Consider the following 20,578-nt stretch of genomic DNA (forward strand, 5'->3'; position numbering starts at 1 on the left):
ACTCAGTCAAGATGCTAGAGGTCAGAGGTCACTTCCACACTCCTCCTCAGATAAAGCCAAACTTAAACCACTGGCAAATTTCTAAATATTCTTTTGTCATGAATTTATCAAAAAGCCACAGACTTAGAAGAATTCAATTTACTTCTTCAAGTAGAAATAAACTTTAAGAGGCTTTATAATAGTCTTAAGTCATTTGTCTCCACTCTTTGGGGGGCCTGTATAAATGCCAAGCCCTGTGCTAAGTGTCCTATGGACATGATTATACATCAGTTAATCTTCACAGGAATACCAGAGGGTGAAATCATCAGTTCTGTCTTACAATGGCAACAGTGAATCTCACAATGAGCAAAGTTCCAAGTTCCAAGTTCCCGCAGCTAGCAAGAGGCAGTGTTGACACAAAAGTCTACATCTGCCTGACTCTAGAGCTAGTGCTCTAGAGATCTAGTGATCTCTCCACCTTCAACATAGTTCTAGAAAGACTATAAGATAGCTCTCAGTTCGATTTCTTCATCATTTCAATAAGGGCTGTGCAGTTCAAGAGGTCAGGTAGGTGACTGGTACGAGGTCATATCATAGGATTAATGTGTCACTGGGCCAATGAAACAAACAACTTGTTCCACTTGACTCTAGCGCTTGCCTACAGGAAGCAGTTAAGCTGAAGCATGAGTGGATGATGATATTTAGAGGTAGTCATGGTGCCAAGGAAGGAGAACTCTATTGGTAGCAAAGCCACAGAGGTCCATGAATGCCAGAGTTGAGCTGATGAATTAGGAGCTACAGAGCTTGGGTTAGAAGCCTGGAGGTACCACTTTTGTGGTCGTGGGTTCTGGGCTTACTTGACTGCTCCAAATCTTGGTTTCCTCATCTGTAAAGTGGGCAAAATAAGATGTAACTGATGGGGGGCGCCTGGGGGGCGCAGTCGGTTAAGCGTCCGACTTCAGCCAGGTCACCATCTCACGGTCCGTGAGTTCGAGCCCCACGTCGGGCTCTGGGCTGATGGCTCGGAGCCTGGAGCCTGTTTCCGATTCTGTGTCTCCCTCTCTCTCTGCCCCTCCCCCGCTCATGCTCTGTCTCTCTCTGTCCCAAAAATAAATAAACGTTGAAAAAAAAAATTAAAAAAAAAAAAGAAGAAGATGTAACTGATGGGAAGGTATGAAGAGTGAGGTGAAGCAAAGATTAAATTAAGGGAAATTAAATTAAATTAAAATCTACCACACTTCCTGAAACACAACATGAACCTGAATGGCATCACTGGCAGAACTAAGTGAGGAAGTAAAGGTTCATGTCTGCACATGTGTTTGCAGATGGTGAGCCTGCAGGCTGTCATTTGCCAGTCAGGAGAGGCCCCTGGAGAAAAATGAGTCCCTATTCCCCAGTACATGGAGAAACAGAATGACCAAATTATCTCTTGGAAGTAAAACAGTCTATAACTCAGGGGCGCCTGGGTGGCTCAGTCGGTTAAGCATCCGACTTTTGGTTTTGGCTCAGGTCATGATCTCGGCAGTTCCTGAGTTCAAGCCCCGCATCCGCTCCACACTGGCAGTGCAGACCCTGCTTGGGATTGTCTCTATCTGCCCCTCCCCTGGCTCATGATCTGTCTCAAAACAAATAAAAATTTTAAAAAAATATTCAGATGGCCTAGATATAGAAATTGCCACCTAGATTTTTTATCTATATTGTTGTGTAATAAGTTACCACAAACTGAGCAGCTTCAAACAGCACTCATTATCTTACCATTTCCATGGGGCAGGAACCCACGGCTTAGCTAAATTCTCTGTTATGGTTTTACAAGACTGTCAGGTGTCAGCTAGGCATCAGCCAGGGCTGAGTCTGCATCTAAAGGCTCCACTGGGGAAGGGTCTGCTTCCCCTCTCAAACAGGCTGTTGGCAACATCATTTTGCTGAGGACCCTGGCATCTTGCTGTCTGTTGGCTAAAAGACCAGTCGCAGCTTCCTAGCGGCCATCCGCTATTCCTGGCAAAGTGGGTTTCCCCAACGTGACTACTTTCTTCACGAAAAGGGAGAGTTTCCACGTGAATATGTAAATAAGATAGACTCTGTTAAAACACAACATAATCACAGGACAAACATGCTATATTTTTGTCGTATTCTATTAGTTAGAAGCAAGTCCCAACTCTTCCCCACACTCAAGGGGAGTGGAATACACAAAAGTATAAATACCAGGGGATGGGGATCACGGGGTGGAGGGTATCTTCAGTTCTACATACCACACAGAGCTTCTTGTAATCTTTAGCATTCAGATACCACGATCCTAATAATCTCCTCACCAGGACGAGACCCTCTCTCATCCTCTCCTTTCCAGAGAACGGAACACTACCTTCTCAGAAACCGAGCATGCAGCCTCCTCCCCAGCTTGCCTTTACCGGGCACACACTCAAACACCCCCATTTCAAGGTCTAGAGTGCTCTTAAGTTGTCCATTCTTTTCGATCTCTGATGTTTCCACCCTAGTCCAAGCATACGGGGGTCTGGGACATCACTGAGAAATGTAATTTCTGGAGTTTCTAGAGTTATTAGCTCTTGGTTGAAATTTACAGTTTAATTTCTTGCATAATAAATGCAAATGAGCTGCATGATCATTTTAGATATATTAGAAAATACGGTTAAGCATAAAGAAGTAGAAATCATGAAAATCACCCAAATATCTCTCCCTTAACTACTGCCATAACTCCAGAACAAATCTCTTCATAACCTTTCAAGCTACAACTAGAGTGATCTTCTCAAGAACACCTGGTTAGGGCACCCTCACATTGCCACCCCACACCCAGTCTTGCTCTTGGATAACAACCTAAATGTGAAACATTGTCCAGGAAGCTCTACCAAATCTGCCTGCCACCACCCCTCCACCCAGCCTTGTCTCACATCACCCTCTCTTATGGTGCATAAGGCCAATATTCCCTCTGCCAATCCTTGGAACATGTTCCCATCACTTGTCCTTTGTCCTTGCTAACGCCACAGCCTGAAATGCTCTGGGCCTTCCCTCCTCCTTCACATGTAGTTACTACCTCATCCTTCCAATCCTAGTTTAGTTTTCACCTCCTCAGGGAAGACTTCCTTGATGGCTAATCTAGGTCCATGTCCTTTATGGGTGTGTTTATCCTTTCCCCCCATTTTCTCATTGCACAATTTGATTTTTAGTTATTCACTCAGTGATGTGATTATTTTATTAATCTCTGTCTCCTCCCTGCAGTCTGCAAACTCCAGAAAACAAGAAACCTTCATTTTGCATTATTCTTCCCCCCACCATTTAATAGTATTTGAATACAGAGCACCATCAAATATTTGTTGAGCCTTTTCCAAAAATTGGGCTCTGCTCTAAGAGCTTCATATACACTATTCATTCATCCAGAGATATTTATTGAGCATCAACTATGTACTGGGATAAACTGATAAACCAAAGATTTTTGTGTTCAAAAGGGTTGAGGTAGCATGACAAAAAAATAGCTAGTATACAATATTTTTGAGTAATACATTAAATTCGTATTCTAAAATGCGATAAATGCTAAGGGAAAAACAGAAAAAAGTAAAAACAGGGTAAAGAGATCAGAAGTGCTGGGATGGGTTAAGATTTAAGAGACTGTCTGGAGTAGGCCTCATGGAGGAGGCAATAGCTGAGACGTGAAAAGAAAGGAAGTTGCCGTATGAATATCAGAAGGCAGCACGTGCAGACACCCTGAATGACAACAGGCTGATTTGTTCAAGGACAAGCAAGTTGGACAGGGCTGCTGGAGCCAAAGAGGGTGAGAGAGGAGAGCTGGAGCTGACGGGAGGAACAGGGACCATTCACACAGGGCCTGGAAAGCACTGTAAACGCTTTCACTTCCCTCCAAGCAAAGCATTCCCTACGGGATTTTGAGCAAATGATCTAACATGTTTTAAGGTTTCTCTGGCTACTCTACTTTTTTAAATGAAAATGAAAAAGGACTCTAGGGAAGCAAGAGTAGAAACCGGAGACAGACCAGAATAGAAACCAGTAGAAAGCTACAAGGAGCTTGCTCTACAAGGAGCAAACCAAACGCAGAAACAAACAAAAAGGATTATATACCATGGCCAGAGTGGGATTTATCCCAAGAATGCAGGATTGGTTTAACATCTGAAAGTCAACCAATGTAATAATCCACCATAGGAACAGAATAAAGGATAAAATCCACATTACTGTCTCAACAGACACGGAAAAAGCATTTGATAAAATCCATCACACTTTCATGATAAAAACATTCACCACATTAGGGATACGAGAGAACTTTCTCTACCTGATAAAGGGATGTGCTTGAAACTCACAGCTAACATGATACACAGACAAAAAAAAGAATGAATACTTTTCCCCTGTGATCAGAAACAAGATAACGATGGCCATCGTCACCCACCACCACCTCTGTCCAACACTGTACAGGAGGTCCTAGATGCAGCATTTAGGAATGAATGAATGAATGAATGAATGAATGAATGGCATACAGACTAGAAAAGAGGAACTAAAACTTCTCCATTTACAGATGGCTCGGTTTTGTATAGATAAAGTCTGAAAGAATCCACCAAAAGACTATCAGAGCAAGTTCTGCAATGTGACCACAAGAAAAGATCACTATACAAAAGTCAATTGTATTTTGTATAATACACTAACAATGAGTAGTTCAGAAATGAAAATTTTAAAAAAGCAACCTCACATATCATGGCAGCCAAAAGAATACAATTCTCAGTAATAAAATTACAGAAGAGACCCAGGCTTTTACACTGAAAAAAAAAATGAAAACATGGTTGAAAATAAAGTTTTTAACATTTAAATAAATAGAAATTCTCTAAATTTCACCTGCCACCTAACTACTATTATGGACCTAAAACCAGTGCAAGCATGTACACTCCAGGCCTCCTTCTTCAGGGCACAGCCAGAGTGATCTCAAGAGGAACACGGATATGTCTGGAATTTAGAGCTAACAGGATTTCTTGACAGCTTCCTATGAGACCTAACAGTAGCTCAGTTATTTCTCACAACAATCCCCATTTTAAAGATGAAGGAACTAATCAAGGTACATTAACCTGTCTGAAGTAGCATTAGAAGGCAACAGGGCTGGGATTTGGCCTTGAGTTGGTCTGACCCAACATCTGAGCACTTAATGCCCCTGGGCCCTTAAACCCCAACACTGGGCCCATAGAGCTTTCAGAAAGAAGGAAGAAAATGGTCAGAAAGAAAGAAGGAAGTGGTCCTAAGAATTTGCCCCTAAAGCCTCTCTAGAGCTGGCTGGGGGATGTGGGGGTGTAACAGCAGAAACAGAAAGTGGTGGTGGTTGTGGGGGGGTGGGTAGGAATTAGCTAAATAACAGGCGGATAAAGCAAGAGGACTTTTACAAGGGATAGAACATGTTGCCTGCAGAGCACAGGCACCCAGAACGCCATCTGGTTCAGTCCCGGCCTCCTGCCTGGCTTGAAAACAAGTAGCAGGATGGATAAAAGCACACACACACACACACACACACACACACACACACACACACACACGTGCACACGTGAGAAGCTGGGTTACCAAGGAAAATGGATGGAAAATGGATCTTGCTAATCAGCATTTTCTTTTTTTTTTAATGTTTATTTATTTTGAGAGAGAGAGAGAGAGAGCAGGGGAGGGGCAGAGAGAGAGGGAAAGAGAGAATCCCAAGCAGGCTCCACACTGTCAGCGTGGAGCCAGATGTGACGCTCGAACCCAGAACCCATGAACTGTGAGATCATGAACTGAGCCGAAGTCAGATGTTTAACTGACTGAGGTGCCCCTGATCACCATTTTCAAGGGAGAGAGGAGAAAATAAAAATGGAAACCAAGATGGCTCTAGCATCATGAAAGAAAAGAAAAACCCTGAACACATAGTGTAAAGGTTGAACTGATCCTGTGCCCAGCATGGAAACTGTCCCTCTTTCTCTGGAGGGTGGGGGTGGGGGAGAGGAAGAAAAAACAACCCCCACCTCCCAGCTCTGTCCAGATGCTGCCAAAGACAGTTTGTGGGAGCCATCATTCATCATGGGAAATTTTTATAGGAGAAATTGAAACACAGACCTCAGACTGGTGTCGTTAGTAATACTCAGCAGGAAGTGTGATGGAGGGGTGGCTACTGCCGAGCCAGGCAACCAGGAGCTCAGCTCTGCAGCCAAGACTGGGACAACCCCACCCCACCTGGTCTGTCAGAGGAGCAACTCCGCAAAGCAGAAATGGTTTGGAAGGACTTCTAAATTCAGGGGTAGGGGCAGCAGGATCAAGGACTTGGACACAAGCCTTTGAGACTCCCCAAGGCCAGGACGAGGAAGAGTAATGTCTGAGGAGGGGAAGAAGAAGGGTGGGGATTCCAATAAACTCTCACATACAGGGGACTCTTTCTCTACAGAGGGGTGTAACTCTCAAGTTAGTACTTAAAGCAAATATTACCTTTGGGCTTTCTTAAATTATTCATAAAGTAAAATATACACGGATATGTGACTCTAAGCCTATTCTGTAATGTGTGTGTGTGTGTATATATATATATATATATATATATATATATGTAAATGTATGAGTACAGTATATAATCATACACATATATGCAAAATAAAATGTTACAGAATGTTTTGTTATATTGCTGTAGTAGATCAGTTGCTATATCACACATTTAGTCAAATTCCTGTGATTCATCCCATCTAGAAATATCTGGACGCAAAAAGGAAAGACCGGATCCCTATCTCATTGCATAGCACAGAGCAGGTACCCAATAGATATTTCCTGACCTCATGAATAAATAAAAACGTATCTGATTTTGGAGATCTGGTTTTGGATGGCTCAGTTGGTTAAGTGTCAGACTTCAGCTCAGGTCATGATCTCACAGAGAGAGCCTTTTCTCTCTGTCTCCCCCTACCCCACTTGCATTCTCTCTCTCTCAAAATAAACAAATAGGCTTAAAAAAATGTGTCTGATTTTTGCTCCGGCTAAAGGCCAGAGCAAAGACAAGCCTGACCATTCTGGCCTGTTTGGTTGAGGGATAACAGAGGGACCCCCAAGCTTGGTGCCAAGACTTAGCACCCCCAGCACCAATACAACCAGCACTTTGAAAGGTGGTCATTCACAAAAAAGGCAAATATTGTATGATTCTTTCCACTTATATGAGCTAATTATTATGGGCAAATTCATAACCAGACTCAAGGCAATCTGGGGCCGGTGGGGAGGAGAATGAGAGCTATTCCTTAATGGTTACAGAGTTTTATTTGGGGTACCAAAAAAGTTTTAAAAATTGATAGTGGTAATGGTTGCACAACATCAGGAATATAATTAAGGCCACTCAATCATACACTGTAAAATGGTTAAAATGGTAAATTATATGTGGTGTGCATTTTACTACAAAAAAAGTTGTCATTGGATCTGATGAGTCCTCTCTTCAAAAAACCAACTAGGTCTTTTAGGAAAGAAGGGTTAAGAGGGCAATGGCCTGCAAAGTGCTCCCTCTCTTGACAGGACATGGGAATAGCACCAGAAAAGTTCGCCAGTCACCCAGCCAGTGATTCTCCAGCTGGAGTGAGCATCAGAACCCGCTTGAAGGGCTTGTGAAAACAGGGTGGTGGGCCTGCTCCCAGAATTTCTGCCTTAGGAGGTCCCGGTTGGCAGCCTCAGAAATTGCACTTGTAACAATTTCTCAGGTGCCACTGATGCTGGTGGTCTCCAGATCACACTTGTAAACCACAGACCCAAGTAGCGGGTGCTCAGTAGACTTGGTGGAGAGGAGTGCTCCTGGGACATGATTCTTTCCTGCAAAATTCTCAAGATCCTCAGTGATGTCTCCTAGTGGTGCCATGATTGCTGGACCTCAAGGCAAAGACTCCATAAACATCCCTCTCTCTGAACTAAAATTACAGACTATCACCTGAAAAGAGATCCATGAGTTTTCAGAGACTCTTTCCAAACTAGAGTCTGAGGTTCCAGACAACAGAAGCCATTATTCATTTTTGTCTGTCTCAAAGCCTTACCATGACTTGGCACTCATTTCTCAACTGACAGGATTAATGCCTGGGATTCCCAACATCCTTGGAGTATTGAATCTCTTCTAGAAATCAGGGGCTTCACTAAAATTCAGATGATAGGGGCAATCCCACTTCTTTAAATGTTTATTTATTTCTTTTGAGAGAGAAAGAGAGAGAAATAAAGAGAGAGAGAGAGAGAGGGAGAGGGGGAGAGTCAGTTAAAGGGGGAAAGAGAGAATCCCAAGCAGGCTTCGTGCTGTTAGCACAAGCCCGATATGGGGCTTGATCCCACAAACCATGAGATCATGACCTGAGAGTCAGACATGTAACCAACTAAGCCACCTAAGTGCCCCAACCCCACTTCTTTAAAGGACTGGCTTTATTGTCAACAAATCCAACATTACTTGTAATCTTCCAGAGAACTCAAGACACATAGTGCTACTTGAAATTCCCCTCCACACATCATGGTCTGGCATTTTGCCACAGGTTTAGACAAGCAACGGGAGGATTCTCATTCTCTAAAAAGCTTTCCCTCCCTTTGCCTTTTCCCATCTAGCAAACTCCTCCCTACCTCCTAACAATCCAGCTCAAGTTCCAGCCCCTGTTACCTCAGTTCCAACTTCTGGAAAGTTCTTCCTCTGACTTTCCATCACAGTTTCTACTTTCTCTTACCACAGCATTTTTATAGTAACACAGACATGATCTACTTGTATATTTAACTCCATATTTGGCTAGAAGTTCTCTGAAGACAGAAACTGTATTATGATCTTTGAAGTCTGAGCACCTGCTCCATAGTAGTTTTTTAAATATGTTTTTTAATGTTTATTTATTTATTTTTGAGAGAGTGGGGGAGGAGGAGAGAGGGAGAGAATCCCAAGCAGGCTCCATGCTTTCAGTGCAGAGCCCAAAATAGGGTTTAAACTCATGAACTGTGAGATCATGACCTGACCCAAAATCAAGAGTCAGACACTTAAGTGACTGAGACACCCAGGCGCCCCCATAGTAATTTTTAAATACAGGCTTGGTGTCTGAATAAATTAATAAGTGAATAGGTGGCAAAAGTCTTCTGCTAAACTTAAATGTACCTTAATCTTAACCCCACATTACCTCTAGAAACCACATAAAATAAGGGTCACAAAGAAGAACTTTTTTTTTTTTAAGACTATCAGGAGTGAGTTGGAATATGGGAGGAGGGCAAGGGGGCAAGGAAGGCACTGACTGGGTAAGGGGGAATGACAATGGGCAGGCTGCTCAGCTCTGCTGAGAAGGGGGTGTGGCATCATGACTCTTCAAGGTAAGTCAACAAGCTTGTAGTAAAGCCAGAGCTGGTAGCAGCCAGAGCTACTGGTGGAGTCCACTTGCTTTGTTTCAGACTCTCTCTAGAAAGCTTGGATATTTTCTCAGTCCCCTCACCCACTGTAAGCCTCATCCTTCAATCTTCATCCAGAAGTACCATGAAGAATTTGATGGCTTTGCCTGGATTGCAAGGTGAAGGAATTTTTTTCCTCTGTTTACAGTTCTGTTTCTATTCCATTTGGAATTCCTGAATTATTCATAACCACTGTACCATAAACAAGTCTTTGCCTATGGGATGTATGGGTGGATGGACAGACAGATGGATGGATGGATGGAAAGGTGGCACAAGAGATATGAGCTTCTCGTTCAAAGTAAAACTCTTAATGAGTTCACTTCCTTTCCTCCCAAAACCCCATTAATTTCATTGTGGAAATGCAAAACAAATAATTTCATAACAGTGGAGGTAATGGGAGGAGGAAGTCATAAGCCAACCAAAGATTCTAACAAATTTTGGGAGACAAATAGAAAGTCTACTGACAAATGAAGCAAAGGGAAGGAAGCCACAGCCCAGAAATAGCTGTAATGGGACAGCAGATGGGGCTGAAGGGGTCTTTCAATGTAGGGGGCAATCTCTCAATCAGAAACCCAGGAAGGCTGTGGGTCAAAATTCTACCCAACCCCCCACTCTCATCTGAAACAACAGTTTCTTATTCTTGAATAATATACAAAAACCTCACAAAGGAAAACAATATTCAGATTGCTAGTTCCGGAATCAATATCTTAAGAAACTCTTCTGAAAATATTTTCAACCCTAAATTATCACTTAAAAGACAAGTTTTGTATATATCTCAGGTAAGATGGTACACTGTGACTTTCAAGTATAAGAAAAACATTTTTTTTTCATTGTGTGCAGCTCTCAGACTCTTGATAATGTGTTGTGCCTAGACTGGCAAACACAGATCTACATCATGAAATATTTTGATTCTCATAGCCATGGATGAACTTCCCACTTTTTGTATTTCCCTCAGCCTCTTAGAACCTTTTGAGGTGATTATTAAATAGTAATTTATGCCCTTGCCCTCAGACCCCTTATGTAATCTTTATCCTCTCCAGGGAAAGGATGAACCCTGGTAACTCTCACAACACCTAGCACCCAGGCTTTGCATGTGGTAGGTCTCCATGGATGCTATCCAATGAAAGCTTCCCACAGCTTCCAGATGGTAGGGAATAAGGACATTGAACTTTTGCTATTTTAAGGATGATAAAATGTTACCCCCAACATAAAAGGTTCTTCTGAAAGTGGATTGTCAGTCACTGGAATCCACTGAGTGTTCACAATGTGGCAGGCTCCATGCCAAGTCCTTACTTACTTGTTTCAAATTTTTTACAACAGATCTGAGGTTGTCCCATCTTATTATGAAGAAACTACAATTGGGGAGATTAACAAAACCTTCTCAGAGCAGATACTTAAACCCAGGTCTTCTGATTCCAAGTATAGTGCTGGTTCTACAGCACAATGTCTTTCTTCTAAGAAACTGATTGAGAAAGAAAAGCAGAGAAAAGGAAGAGGTGAGGAAACAGGGCCACATGAAAGTGCCCCTACCCCCATGTCCAACACAGAGTTTAGTCTGTCGAACTTTTGTAATGGAGTTAAATTGATGGTCTCAAATTGGCCTTCTTTGTCTTCAGGCACCTCCCCCTACATGTGTCCAGGACTATCTGTTCTTGCATTACAAATACCCTTAGACGAGAAGGAGCTTCCAACTCTCTTGGACCCATGCAACATACTAAAGTAGCTGATAAGACAGATTCAAAGTTCTAAAGCTCCACATAAATGCATTTCAGCAAAAAAAGGATGCCGCAAATTCCTAAGGTGGCCTGAGAGTTGGACACATTCCACATTTGCATATAAGAATTTTGATATTCTCTAACAATCTGTAAAACTGCTCCTCTCCATTGCTTTTCTACCCCTCCCTCCAGCCATGATGTTTCTTTGGTGGTACCTGATGTACATCATGGGTTTGGAGATGAAGACTAGCTGCCATCACCTGATCCCTGGACAAAGCTTTCCCAGTGAAGATGGACACAATACATTTTCTGCATACTGTGAAAAAAAAGGGTCTGCCAACCCACTGAGTCACAATGTTATGTGACAGCATCATCTTTGTGGACTGAAAGATTTCTAAAAGTCATTTTATATTTAAGGCAGCTCCTACTCTGTGGTCAAGCAACTCAAATGTGGGCAGTAGGAAACTATGTGTGCTTGTTAGTTATATTCAGATTAGAAGACCAGAATGATGATAGGCACATGATGTATTTAATCAACACCCTGCCCAAGATAGCCTTCCTGACTATGAGAGCACCCTCTACTTAAGGGTGACGTTTTGTGGTGACCCTTCTCTATGGAGAAGAGAGGAAAAGATTTGGAAAATATAATATCCTACGCAGAATTCTCCATATCTTTGCTAGGTCTTGGTTGACCCATTGACAAATCTACAGTAGTTCTAGGACACCTGTAGACTGGACTATTCCTATGTATTATCAAAATTGTGTCAGCCAAGTAGAGTGTGATGTTAATAATAGATATGCATTTTACCACATATAAGTATTCACACAGGCTAAATAATGCAAAACATACCTAATATGCTTTTGATTATCAGTATATTAGCAGCTATGTAATTATATTTTTTACACCATTATTATATGCCGTGCACTTAAAATACATGAAAGTGCATTATAAGTGGATGGGAGTTTGAATAAGAAGGCTACACTTTTTTCCAATTTAATGAATTCCTGATTCTTTGCAGCAAAACCATGATGAAAATTAATGAAAATCCCAGTGGCTATTATTCTAGCAGAAGAATATGATGGAAGTAAGAAATGCTATAAAATTACCACCTTTAAACAATGAACCATAGGGGGTATCTCCCCCTCCAGGGTCTGCAGTTTGAGTAATTGGTAAGTCACCCTTGTCTAGAAAGACACCGTAGATGACTTATATGAGGCAAAAAGGATTGAGTGGACTTGGTAAAGATATTTTTTCTTATAATTTTTTGAAATTAAGAGAGAAGTTTCATTTTAAAAAAATTTAAGTCTCTGATCCATCAAGAACTCCAGTTTTTTTGCTTTTCCTCTACTTCTCTGTGCTGTGACCTAAAATAAATCCAAGCCAAATGAGGCCTTAAAAATGAACAAATGAAAAATTAAATTGTGAGACAGACCTTCCAAAGTACTGCATCTGTCCTTCAAACAACTGGGTCAACAAATGGAAATAGTGTAAAACAATGAACAGCATTCATCTGGGACCTAGATTTACAGAATAATCTAATCTTTCCGTTGGAAATCAATCCAAGCCCCAAGGGAAGGTCATTCTTGTCTACGATAAACACAACCATTATCTTGGCTTTTGCAAACCAGGCAGTTGTGTCAACCCCCAGGCATATAAGAATCATCCATGTTTATTTTAACAACCCCAATTGATAGGACTAAATGGGTTTAAAGATTAAATGCCTTTCTAGGGTGGGTTTCCTACATTTGCAGAGAGTTTTTTGCTAAATAAAATTAGGTTCAAAAAAACATAAATCATGAGAACTAATTTTCCTCGTAAACAACAGGAAAATGTTTAAGCCTTTTCTAGGGAGGCCAGAATCTTTTATGTTGCCAGAAGCCTGCCTATAAATTCATTAGTCAGATTTACTCTATTGGAGCCATGTAGCTTAGAGAAAAGTTCATCTAAGATGGAATAAGTCAGCTGCTGAGGAATGTCACAATTTCCATAACAGTACAGTGTCATGCATGAAAGAACAAAGTGCTTGGGTCCCTAAAGAATGGGAAGTTAGCACTTTTGATAAAGCAGGAATCAGATGATGACCGTCCAGCACATGGTCATTCATTAGTGCCCTCTGCCATCATGTCCTTTGGGTACCATCAGCCAACTACATTCTGCTGTGGTCAAATGTCATGAGAGTCTCAAGAAGTGCAATCTTCTTTTGGGACAACAGACAGAACGAGAGGGAACCTATAATGTTACAATCAGCAGGTCCAAAAGGCTATTGTGCTGAATACAAATCCCAGCAAATATCCTGTGTTCAAATAAGCGTGCAAGCCACTTCGCACAACATCCTTCCATACTGAGATAGTTGAACAAATTATGATACATCTGCATGATATACCTATGCAACTCTTAAAAGGAATGGATAGGCCTATGTATTTTTGCTGAGTGATAATAAACAACCTGAATAACAGTAAGTAACATGTCAATGTTAAAAAGTAAAAAGTGCGGGTGTCCGGGTGGCTCAGTCGGTTAAGCATCCAACTTCGGCTCAGGTCATGATTTCATGGTTCATGGGTTTGAGCCCCGCATCAGGCTCTGTGCTGACAGCTTGGAGCCTGGAGGCTGCTTCAGATTCTGTATCTTCCTTTCTCTCTGTCCCTCTCCCATTCACACTCTGCCTCTCTCTCTCTCTCTCTCTCTCTCTCTCTCTCTCTCAAAAATAAACATTTTTTAAATTTAAATAAAAAGTAAACAAGAAAGCATGCATGTGCAATGAATGATATATGCACATATGTACATATGAACATATAGGGACATTTGGCAAGCATTAAAAAGAATAGGAACTTATGCCACAAATTGTATTTAGCAGCAATCTCCAGGGAATGGAATTGGTATAGAAAAAGGAGCATTTGTAATTTTTCTAAAAACTGCATTATAGGGGCGCCTGGGTGGCTCAGTCGGTTGAGTGTCCAGCTTAGGCTCAGATAATGGTTTCACAGTTCTTTTTTTTTTTTTAATTTTTTTTAACGTTTATTTATTTTTGAGACAGAGAGAGACAGAGCATGAACGGGGGAGGGTCACAGAGAGAGGGAGACACAGAATCTGAAACAGGCTCCAGGCTCTGAGCTGTCAGCACAGAGCCCAACGCAGGGCTCGAACCCACGGACCGTGAGATCATGACCTGAGCCGAAGTCGGATGCTTAACCGACCGAGCCACCCAGGCGCCCCATGATTTCACAGTTCTTGAGTTCAAGCCCCACATCAGGCTCTGTGCTGACAGCTCAGAGCCTGGAGCCTGTTTCCGATTCTGTGTCTCCCTCTCTCTCTGCCCCTTCCTCGCTCATGCTCTGTCTCTCTCTGTCTCTCAAAAATGAATAAACATTTTAAAAAATTATAAAAAAAAACTGCATTATATTAATTTCCTATTAATTTCAGTTTGAGCTGCCATGACAAAATACTACAGACCGGATCACTTAAACAGCATAAATTAATTTTCTAACAGGTCAGGAGACTAGAAGTCTGAGATCAAGGTCCAGCAGGGTTGGTTTCTGGTGAGATCTCTCTTCCTGGCTTGCAGATGGCTGCCTTTGCACACTGCCTTCATCTGGCTTTTCTTGGGTGTACACTCTCTCTCTTTCTCTCTCTCATTCTTCTTATAAGGCTACCAGTCTTATCAGATTGGAGCCCTATCCTTATGACCTCACTTAACCTTAATTACTTCCTGAAGACTCTATCCCCAAAAACAGTCAGTTGCATTAGAGTTAGGGCTTCAACATATCAATTTTGGGAGGGAAACAATTCTGTAAATGTTTCTTTAATGGACATTATTAGCGGCCTGCCCAGCATTTATATCCTTCCAAATGGAAACTCTATTTTGTGCAGGTATCTACTTATCCCATGTGTAGCCAGGTGCTTAAGGAAGGGCTCATCCATCCTTGCTATGGATTAGCTTAGCAATAAGGCTAAGACCCAATTCTAGCCAAAGACATGTGAGAAATAGTCTACTGAGGGATTCTAGAACAAGTCTCTTATCTCCTAAGAAAGAGCCCTGGGAAGCAATGGTCACTCCTCTTCTTAAGGATATAGCCATTCTCAATTTGAGGCCTGTACCTGCTTCAGCCATTCTGTTACCAATCTGAGTATAAAGTCAATACTGAATATGGCAGGGGCAAAGAAGGGAAAACCTAACCTCTTAATGCTGTCACTGACTCACAGGATCAACTATCCCACAGCTGACCTTCCCAGTCACACGAAACAATAAAATTTCTCATTGCTCAGATCATTATAAGTCAGGGTTTGTTCTGTGGCCTGGTCAAAATCATCATAAATGATACAATTTGTAAGAAATGCTTAAAATGAATCTTTTTAAAGATTTTTTAAAAAATCACTTTCCTAGAAATTTACAACATGTATTAGCATACTAAAGACTGACAAGTCTGTTTTAAAAATCCTATTGTGGCTGAACCTGAGCTCCCCAAATTTATTTGATAATGGGATCCTTTTATGTTCCCTTCAGCAAGTCCTAATATCATCAACAAAAGGAAATAGTTGTTGAAAGACACCCCCAGGGCACAGCTGGGATAGACTAGGCAACATGGGGAAATGAAGGAGCCTGAACTGAAGGAACTAGCAGCAAAGGTTCCCTAAGGAAGGAAACTCTTGAGGGACTTTTAAAATCTGGGATGTCCAGGGGTGCCTGGGTGGCGCAGTCGGTTAAGCGTCCGACTTCAGCCAGGTCACGATCTCGCAGTCTGTGAGTTCGAGCCCTGCGTCAGGCTCTGGGCTGATGGCTCGGATCCTGGAGCCTGTTCCTGTTTCCGATTCTGTGTCTCCCTCTCTCTCTGCCCCTCCCCCGTTCATGCACTGTCTCTCTCTGTCCCAAAAATAAAAAAATAAAAAAAAAAATCTGGGATGTCCAATATCTTTTTTTTTTTTTTTTTTTTTTTTACTATGCTGCCCTTTGGTTTCAATACCATCACAAACATCTTTGGTCCCAAGTCTTCGTTAAGTCTGCCATGCAGACATTTACTGGTGAATACTGAGAGCAAAAAGATACTCCACTTTAATCCCAAGGACATGGAATCCCAGCAAGCCAGATGATTTTCAGACTTTCAACAATCTGTCTATGTAATGCTACACACACACACACACACACACACACACACACACACACACGGATATATGTTTCCTAGGTATCATTTGGGTGGGGGCATTACATTTGGGACTCATTATCCCATGAATCTGATCAACTAAACAATGTTAAATATGTAGTAAATACAAATAAAAACTAGGTAAACCGTATGAAAAATAGGCAATGCAACATAACCTCACCTTCGAAGCTGTCACAGAGAAGGGCATATTTGTACACGGGCGTCTCGTTTGGTCCAGGATGACCACAGGCAAATTCAACCAACCCGAAATCTGAAATATCCCAGCCAAAAGCCCTTCACCAAGGTGCCTTTCAACTACCAGTTATCATTACGAGGATTTTATAAATATTTGTGGGATGTTATGATTAACATGTCTTTCCCTCTTAATTTATAAAACCTATGAGGACAGGGACCATATCTATTTTACTTACCATCCCGTCCCCAGTGCCTACACAGTACCCCACCTATAGTAAACTCTTAATAAATATGTGATAAAAGAACGAATCCATCAGTGAATAAGGCATTTAATAACACTCACAGATCAACTGAAGAAGTGAATCACTCATGCTTAGTGACTGTAATAAAGAATAAATATATTCCCATCATAAAATAATGTCTACAAGTAGAAGAGAACATGTCAAAGACAGTATATTTGTATCAGGTTCTCCAGAAAGACTTATTTGACAAATTATGGAAATGCGTATCTTTCCTTATACATGTCTGTTGCCTAAAACTTGGTAACTTAATCCTTTTGTGCATATTTTGATGGGGTTGGGAGCATGATTAAATCATATAGCAGAACTGGGGGGGGGGGCCTCTGGCACTCCCTTTGGAATGAAGGGCTGCCTGTTCTGTGCCCAAGTAATGGCACATCCTCCCCTCCTACTAACTATCCAACATGGGATCAGAAATTTGTTCCATAATTCATCGTGTCTCTTGAGTTATCACAAAGGTTATCATAGGTTAATTAGTTGTAAAACTGGTTAATGTTTCAGGAGGTTGGATCTTCCAGTATACAGGGACATAGACACGGAGAGCTTTGTTTTCCAGAATGCTTTACTTCTAAAACCACTATCGCAGAAATCCACAAATACATTACATTGAACAATATTTTTTTTCAGACACTGAAAGCAATGCTATAATCTGGCAGGGGCACGTGGGGAGCAGAGGAGGATGTAGGAGAAAGACCCCAAGACTATGGCCAAGTAGACATTGCACGCCATTAGTATGTATCACTCTTTTTTTGAAAATGCCGCAGCGCAGACCCAGACAGTTTGACAAATGAGTAGGATCATGGAGAACACTGAGGAAGATGATTAAGGGAGTGGAATAATTGATATATGAGGAGAGAGGCTTTTGAAAAATCTAATTATGAAGAGACCCAAATGATGAGTTTGCTGAGAAAGTGCAGATGTACTTCTGCTTTGCACTTGGAAGTAAACCCCAGAGCAGGTTAGGAACCAAAGGACTTGTTCCAACAGGATGTGGGTAGGAGTGAAAGGAAGAAATAAAAAATGGGAAAGTCAAGACCCAGTGTCAGGACAAAAGTCTTCACAGGAGAATGTGTTACTCTGTACAGATCTTCCCCCATGGCTGTCTGTTCTCCAGATAGAGGATTACTGCAGACCCCAGTTTCTGTCTGTAATGCCCCTCACGTGGCCTGACTGGGCAGCCAGAAGTGTCCTGTCATTTCCAATTAGGATGACTGTTTAATGTGAACAGCTTTGTGTTTAGAAGGGGGGATGTTTAGAAAATGTAGAAAATATTCCTAAATGAATAGGTCTTGAACAACCTTCAGAATCTGGCTAAAAGGGTGACTTAACTGAGAGGGGTACTCACAGCCCCATTCTTTACAGTCTGGACTTTACCACTGTCTGAAACAGCCCAGACCCTGATTCTGATGTCCAACTATGTCTCTGTGTTGTCAAGGTTTTCCAGCACCTCGAATGAGACTTGTGGAGCCAGCCACCTGCTCTGTGCCTACATGCAAGTCTTGAGCACCTCATGTGTACCATTAAGCAAAACCTACTCAGAATGAAGAAGTGACTCCATCTCAAGTGAACTACAGAGTCAAGATCAGAAAGAGCCAAGAGGGGCCAGAGTGACACTTCCCATTTGCCACCTTCTAATTTGGAAAAAATGGTTACATGGCTCTGTCGCAGCATTCTGAACTCCAGTGGAATGAAGCAATCTTCACCTAATAGATCCTCTCCCATTCCTATGATGGTATTCCTTGGCCCCGTTTCTGTGCTTACACTCTGCCAAATCCATGAGTCCTTCCTCTGGTCACCTCCTCTGTTGGAAAAGGAATGATTTGGGGAAGTTGGACAATAATAACGGACCAATTCACCTGCCTCTCAGTGACATTTCTAAATAGAGTCAGGGAAAGTATTCCCATCTGGGATGAAAGGGTTCCCAAAGGTTGCTTAATCAACCATCACAGTAGCTGGTATAATCAAATTTACAAATAAATCAAGGTGATATTATTTCTGTCTTCATAATTATTTATCTTTCCAAAAAAATGAATTAGGTTTTTTATAAGAATCTTTAAAGTATTTTTTAGCAATGAAACTGTGAAAAAAATTAAGCATAAAATAAATCTATTTATGGTATTTATCATGCCTGTTCTCAATTAGACAAGTAGGCTTTTTACAAAGATGGTACTAAAAACAAAGAAGGAAGCCCCTTCACTTCCAAAGGCCAAAGAAAAGGCCAAAGCCAAGGCCAAAGAAAAGGCGTTGAAAGCCAAGAAAGTGAAGCTGAAAGGCCTCAGCCAGAGAAAAAAGATCAGCAGGTCACCTGCCTTCCAATAGCCTAAGACACTACAGCTCTGACGGCAGCGCAAATATCCTTAGAAAAGCACATTAGAGGAAACAAGTCTGACCACTATGCCGTCATCAAACCCCCCAACCACCAAGTCAGCAGTGAAGAAGATAGAACAGCACACATGTGTCCATTGTGGATATCAAGGCCAACAAGATCAAATAGGCTGTGAAAAAGCTGTATGACACTGATGTGGCCAAGGTCAACACCCTGATAAGACTCCTAATGATGATGCTTTAGATGTTGCCAACAAAATTGAGATCATCTAAACTGAGTGCAGCTAATTCTAAAGATAAATTTTTCAACATAAAAAAAAAAAATAGGATGGAATGGATGGGTGAACCAACAGATTGCTAAACAAGATGATGTATGTGTACTATTGATCATACTATACGCACTATTTTATAACTCGCATCTGCATTTTCACCTAATATTATACTTTCAAACATTTTCCTAAAATACATTTTAATGGCCACATAATATTTGGTGTTATGCATATACTGTTACCCGCTCATCAATACTTTACAGTTCAGTTTGTAAGTTATTTCTAATCTTTTACTATTAGAAACAATGCTGTCTTGGTATCAATGGATGTGAATCTATGATCATTCTTTTAAGAATTCTGGAAGTGGAATACCTAGGTAAGAGGAATTAAGCTCTTTTATGGCTTTTCATTCACACAGACAGTTGCTGTATATGAAGACACCTGTTTGACCCTGCCCTCACCAGAACTCATGCTATCACATTTTATACTGGTCCATATGATAGACAAAAGATGTATGTGTATACACACAGGAGTAAGTGCACATACCATTGTTCCTCCAATTTTTAAATTAAATTCATACAATTTATTATATATTTATATGATTTATTTAGAATACATTAATGTATGCAATGTATTTTATAAGTATATAATAAAATTATTATATATTTTTAAGTTATATAGTAAAATATTCTATTGTATATTTAAAAATTATAAACTTACAATATTTATATTTTATTATAAATTTAATATATTACCTCCCAATACTAGGTACAGGGAAGATTTCCCAACATACGTAAACTTTAAAAGTAACACAGAAAAGTTCAGAGCAGAGACAAGCCAAGTGATTTTTATTATTTTTAATTTATCTATTTTTAGAGAGCAAGAGAGCATGAGATGGAGAGGGGCAGAGAGAGAGGGAGAGAGAGAGAGAATCCCAAGCAGGCTCTGTGCTGTCAGCATGGAGCCTGATGTGGGGCTTGAACTCAGAAACACAAGATCATGACCTGACCTGAAACAGAGTCAGATGCTTAACCGACTGAGCCACCAGGGCACCCCATGCCAAGTGATCTGTAAAAGACAGAATGGTTTCTAGCCCAACAAGATTTGAGTGTGAATGGATTAAATGTATTAACAAATTTAGACGGAAAAAAAAAAAAAAAGCCTGGGCCATTGTAATCAAAGAAAAAGAAGCATTGCAGCACAAATGTTGAGAAAAACCCCAAGAAATGCTTTACAACAGAATCCCAAACCCAGGATAAGGCTCATTCAGTCCCACAATAGATAC

General features: G+C 41.2%; 1 protein-coding gene and 1 long non-coding RNA gene across 4 annotated transcripts in view; one reads left to right on the plus strand and one right to left on the minus strand.

The window, feature by feature from the left end:
* AGBL1 (AGBL carboxypeptidase 1) overlaps positions 1–20,578 on the minus strand; it is an 843,888-nt gene that overhangs the window by 717,732 nt on the left and 105,578 nt on the right. The gene's annotated exons all lie outside the window — the stretch shown is intronic.
* LOC109500503 lies at positions 357–18,691 on the plus strand. Its single transcript, XR_006598856.1, has 3 exons — positions 357–546; positions 12,089–12,239; positions 18,135–18,691. It is a non-coding gene; the product is annotated as an uncharacterized LOC109500503 (long non-coding RNA).

The sequence above is a fragment of the Felis catus genome, chromosome B3 (assembly GCF_018350175.1).
Source record: "Felis catus isolate Fca126 chromosome B3, F.catus_Fca126_mat1.0, whole genome shotgun sequence".
NCBI lineage: Eukaryota > Metazoa > Chordata > Mammalia > Carnivora > Felidae > Felis > Felis catus.